The sequence below is a fragment of the Sarcophilus harrisii genome, chromosome 3, assembly GCF_902635505.1.
Source record: "Sarcophilus harrisii chromosome 3, mSarHar1.11, whole genome shotgun sequence".
In the NCBI taxonomy this organism is placed as follows: domain Eukaryota; kingdom Metazoa; phylum Chordata; class Mammalia; order Dasyuromorphia; family Dasyuridae; genus Sarcophilus; species Sarcophilus harrisii.
Window position 1 is genome coordinate 289,193,021 of NC_045428.1, and position 5,991 is coordinate 289,199,011.

The window sequence follows — 5,991 nt, forward strand, 5'->3', positions numbered from 1 at the left end:
AAGCTCTCTTCTCATGCCAAAACATTAGAAATTGAGGAGATGCCCATCAATTGAGGAATGACTCAATAAATTGTGGTATGTGTTTGTGAAGGAATATTATTATTGTTGTTTGGGAAATGATGAGCAGCATGCTCTCAGAAAAAAAATACTTGAAAAGTCCTTCATGAACTCAAGCAAAGTGAAATGTACTGTATACAAAGTAATAGCGATGTTCTGAGCTGACCAGAAATAAATAACTTTGCTTTTCTCAGCAGTACAATAACCCACAAGTGCTCTGAAGTACTATCCTATCCATACCCAGAAAAGGAACTGATTGTGCTCCTTGAATATTGATTGAAGCATTGAATCACTGAAGCATTCTCTGTCTCTGTCTCTCTGTCTCTCTCCTTTGTCTTTTAAACATTATTTTTCTTGAAGGTTATTTTTTTTCCGTTGTCACTTTTGTGGAAATTTTTTGCATAACTTCACATGTGGTTTCTTAATTGAGAAGGGGGAAAAGGAGAGAGCCTGGAATTCAAAAATTTTAAAAACAAATATAAAAACAATTGCCTTAAATGTAAGTGGGGAAATATTAGATAAATTTAAAAATTCAAAAAAGAAAGATGGGAGTTCTATTTGTACTTGTAGCAAAACAAAATTGAAAGTTAACTTTCAGGGGGAAAAAACTATTCTTTGAGCTGAAAGCAAGTACCTGAAAATCATACTTGTAATAGAATTTCTTCCTCTAAAAGGGAATCATGCTATAATCACTAAGGGACTGCAACATCTTTTTTATACTACTCTGTAAGAACCACTATTACTTATTTTTCCCCTTTGAAAGATTATATTACAGAGAATCAGAGAACAAAGGTCACTAGCTATATATGTGACAAATAAGTGTCTATTCAATATAATGTAAGATGTTAGTGACCATTTCTTACTGAAGAACTAAAACATCAACTCTAAATCTTGCCTTGTTTGTGCTAATACTTGTCCCCTTCAAATCATGACTATTAAATAAATACTGTTGTTTGCTATGGAGCTAATCTCATCAGACTTTTGCTTCTTGGTTATAGAATCTCAGAATCAAATAAATCTTAATGATCCTTGGTAGTTTCATAGCAAAGAGAAAATGACTGCAAAATTCATGCCTTTTGAATTAGGAAAGAAGGGAAGGAGAACAGAGGCACGCTATATTTATCAGAAGATATATGACTACATATTGAAAAATACCTAATAGTCTTCTACCTTAAAGTAAATGACAAATACACTTATTTTAAAAATTAGAAAAGATTAAATACTTGAAATCCTATTAATTTTTAATTAAAAATCACTAATATTTTTGCAGAAGTATGTAATTACATTATGATGTTTAGGACCAAAAGTGTTTATAACAGTAATGATTGTCACTTTCAAAGATTCATTATTGAATTAATGTGGGATGATTTCTACAAATATATATTCCAGCAGCTTTGTCCCTGAGTAAATGGTTTCATCAACTATTGTGGCAAAAAGAAAAAAAAATGCTCCATTAGACAAATTTCTGGTTACTGTGAAAATATCTTAACAAACAAAAAAACAAACAAACAAAAAAAAAACAAGAACTGTGCAAGTATCAGATAGACTTCTTCCTATGATTCAACTTGTATAGCCTAGAATAATCTTGCTCTCTCTCTCTCCTCTCTCCTCTCTCTCTCTCTCTCTCTCTCTCTCTCTCTCTCTCTCTCTCTCTATATATATATATATATATATATATACACACGCACACGCACACACACATAATGCTAAAACATTAAAGGAAAAAATTTACACTCAGAGAATCTCAAAGATATAATGAAATTAAGACATCATTCAATCCAACCCATAACTGAAAAGGATCTCTAGTGTTCCCTGAAAAAAAGACCTCCACAGTTTTTTACTTAATGATTTCTATTGAGAACTGGGGTATAGTGGATCAAGAATGGCTTTGGAATCAGTAAAATTTAATTCATCTTCCATCTGTGTGACACAGCCATTTATCCTTTTTATGTCTTCATTTCCTTATGTGTCAAATAAAAGGATTCAATTAGATCAAGGCTTCATAGCTTTTTTTTTTCCATTATCAACCCCTTTTTGCCTGAGAAATTTTCACATGACCGTAGAAATATAGGTTTTAAAATAAGTATATAAATCAAACATTTGCTGATAATAAACCATAGTTTTATGACCCCCACATTCAGTGACATGACCTCATATGGTGTGGCCCACAGCTTAAGAAGCTTTGACTTAGATGTCCTTAGAGGTCCATTTTAGATCTAAATGTAGGATCTTACTTTATGATATCCCAATCCAATCTGTTCTATTTAGGCAGTTCTCTTTATTGATAATTTTTTTTCCTTCTTTCAGAAAATACAATTTGTTTCTCTATGATTTCTATTAATTGCTCCTAGTTTTTCCTGTGATGATAGATAAAGTAAATCTAATCCTTCTTTCAAAAGTCTATTATTACTACCTTTAAATCTTTTTGTACTTATTTCTGGATGCATCTTAGCTATGTTCCCAGATTTTAAACTCTTTGATAGGTTACAAGATCTGTGTAATTTATATAATAAGGATTGCCCCCCTTCCTGAATTTTTCAGGTATTCACCACTTGTTTCCAGTTTATTATATAAAAGTTCTTAAGGGCCTTTTACCAGCTATGTATGACTAATTACCTCTAAATCACTTATAAATTATATATAAATCAAAATCATTTGACATTTCCAGCATCCAGTTCTTTCTGCCTTTCAGGCCTATGCTCTACTGAGTAGAACTGGTTGCTCTCTTTCTCCTTAAAATGTGATACCTCTAATTAAGCGAAGTCCAATGACCAGGGAAACATCACTTTTTTATCCTGGACACTTAACATTAATAATTTAGCCTAAGAATTGTATTAGTTTTTTACTATAAATATTAATCCGATAAAAGTTAAGTTTAGAAATCTTGTTTTCCTGCTAATTGTTTTCTTATTTCTTTTCTCAAAGAAATCTGCCATCTATAAGTGATGCAGGTAGATACCAAGAAGTCTATTCCACAATCTCTACACCACCAACCTGTCCTTCAAGGATATCTGGTCTACTATCTCTGATCTTGCAGATAGGTTTAAACAATGAACTCTTTTTTAGTCACAGGAGGGAATGAGTGGGTTGTTGCTATTTACTTATTCCCAATTTCTAAGAAATCATATTGCTCCTCATGCCTGAGCTCTGTAATCATATTGGTTTGCCATTCAGGATGTTAAGTCCTTGTAAGTTCTATCATAACTTGTTCCTCATCCACAAAGTCCTAGTTTTATGGGCATCATAGATGAAAGAACAAAATGGACACTCATAATTTCTTCAATTATGCTGTCTTGAAATGGAAATTTATTGTTCAATATTTTGAATTCTCCCTGATGTTCTGCTGGGCACATGACAATGTTTTGTGTTTTTTTTTCCTTTTTTGTCTTTCTTTTCTCTCTTCTATTTTTTTTCTTATTTTATATTAGTTCAATACTTAAATAAAAAAGATATATTGATTATAAAAAAGAAAAATGTCTTTACATGTAATTGGAAAAATTATTTCAAAGCTATAAGATAATATATTATGTGCCCCCACTTCTAAGGGTTCCTCCCTTTACTTCATAGATCCTAACTCTACTCTCCCTGAAAATTTAAAAGCTGTGTATCCCAAAATGTAAATTGTTCTTTCATCTATGGGATGCCCATGAAACTATTTTCACCTAAGTAAATTAGCACATTTTTAGAACTTGAAAAAAAATGACTCTTGAAAAAAAATCATACTACTTACAAAATGAGGGGGTTGTATAAAGCCAACTATTTGTGTAAACAAAGATCTGGAAGATAATGCAGTTAAAATTGCGTTAGATGAAACACAAAGTTCCCAGCATGATTATTTGTTAAGAAAGCATGAATTTATCAATACACAAGATCTCAGAATTAGAGCAGAGTTAAGATCCCAAATATGGGGGGCTCTTTTTTAAGTTTTGGAGATAACAGAACACAAAGAGGACTTTGTGGATGAGGAACAAGTTATGATAGATCTTACAAGGACTTAGCATCCTGAATGGCAAACCAATGCTCAAAAAGTTATCAAACTGTGCATACCCTTTGATCTAGTAGTGTTTCTACTGAGATAATATCCTAAAGATATTCCCTCCTTTAAGGAGGGAAAGGGAAAGTTTTTCTTTTTCATCCTTCTAAATCTGATTTTTCTTGTACAGCAAGAATTGTTTAAAAATGTGCGTGTGTGTATATGTAGGATTGAACATGTATTTTAACATATGTACCATGTATTGGACTACCCTTAGAAGCTAGCTTCTAAGGGAAAATTTGGAACAAAAGGTTTTGCAAGAGTAAAAATTACCTATGCATATGTTTTGCAAATAAAAAGCTTTAATAAAACAAAATAATTTGAATGCTTAAATACTTGATGCATCTTTGTTTAGTATTTATGTTACTTCATTTTTATCCTACTTGTTATCAAGATGTAGTTTCCTTCCTTATCGTTTTTAATAAGATCTAATTTTGCTTTTTCTTTTACTGAAATTAGGATTGTTACCCCTCCTTTTTTCCCTTCTTGTACTGAAGCATAATATATTCTATTCTAGCCTTTTACCTTTTCTTTCCATGTGTTTTTCTGCTTCAAATAAGTTTTTTGTAAACAACATATTACTTTGGCTTTTAATCTATATTGCTATCTGTTTCTGTTTTGTGAGAGAGTTCATGTCATTTGCATTCAGTTATGGTTACTAAATGTATATTTTTCTCCATCCTGTTTTCCTACATTTACACTTTTCTTTCTCCTTTCACACTGTACCTCCTTACCAGTGTTTTTCAATCTGCTTTCCCTTCTGTGAGCACCCCTCTCTTTTCTTCCTCCCTTTCCCTCTTACTTATGTCCTCCCTTCTTCCCTCTCATGTATCCACCACCTCTCTTTTCTTTCTCCATTCGTTCCTGTTTTCTTAAAGGGTATATAAGTTAGTATCCTTAAGTAAGGGTGTATATTATCCCAAATCTGATGAGAATTAAGATTCAAAAAATGCTCCCCTCCTTTCCCACCGTTGTGTCATTTAATTTAATAGGTCTTTTACATATTTTCATGTCATAAAATTTATCTTAATCTTCCTCCTCTTTATTCTACCAGTAAAATCCTTCTTTTTAACTCATAATTTTTTTATCTCATCACAGCAAACTTATACGCCACTCTTTGTCTAATACTCTGATTCCTGTTACAAGTATTGTTTTCCCATATAGCAATGCAAACAGTTTAACCTTAATGAATAAACTGTTTTTGTCTTTTCGTGTTTACCTTTTTGTGCTTCTCTTGAGTCTTATATTTGAAGATCATTTTTTTTGTTCAGCCCTGATTTTTTTAATCAGAACAATGGGAAAGTCCCCTATTTCACTGAATGATCATCTTTCCCCCCCAAAAGTTTCTTGCCAGTTTTTCTCCTCTGCCTTCCAGAATATCATAGTTCATGTCCTCTGATCAACTAATTTGGAAGCTGCTAAGTCCTGTGTACTCCTGACTGTGACACCACGGTATTTGATTTTTTTCTCACTGCAGTATTTCTCTTTGACCTGATAGTTTTGGAATTTGACCATCCTATTTTTTGGAGTTCCATTTTAAAATCTCTTTGAAGTAGTGATTGGTGGGTTCTTTCAAATATTATTTTGCCCTCTAGTTCTAGGATATTAAGGCATTTTCCCTTGATACTTTCTTAAAAGGAGTGTCCAGGTTCTTCTTCTTCTTCTTTTTTTTTTTTCTTTTTTTTTTTTTATCATGGCTTTCAGGTGTTTCAATACTTCTTTTTAAAATTTACTTCTTTTTAATAAACATTGATTTATGAATCATGTTGAGAGAAAAATCAGAGCAAAATGGAAAAACCATGGGAGGGGAAAATAGACAAAAGAATATAGCATGTATTGATTGTTGATTTACATTCATTCTCCATAGACCTTTTTCTAGATGCAGATATCATTTTCTGTCC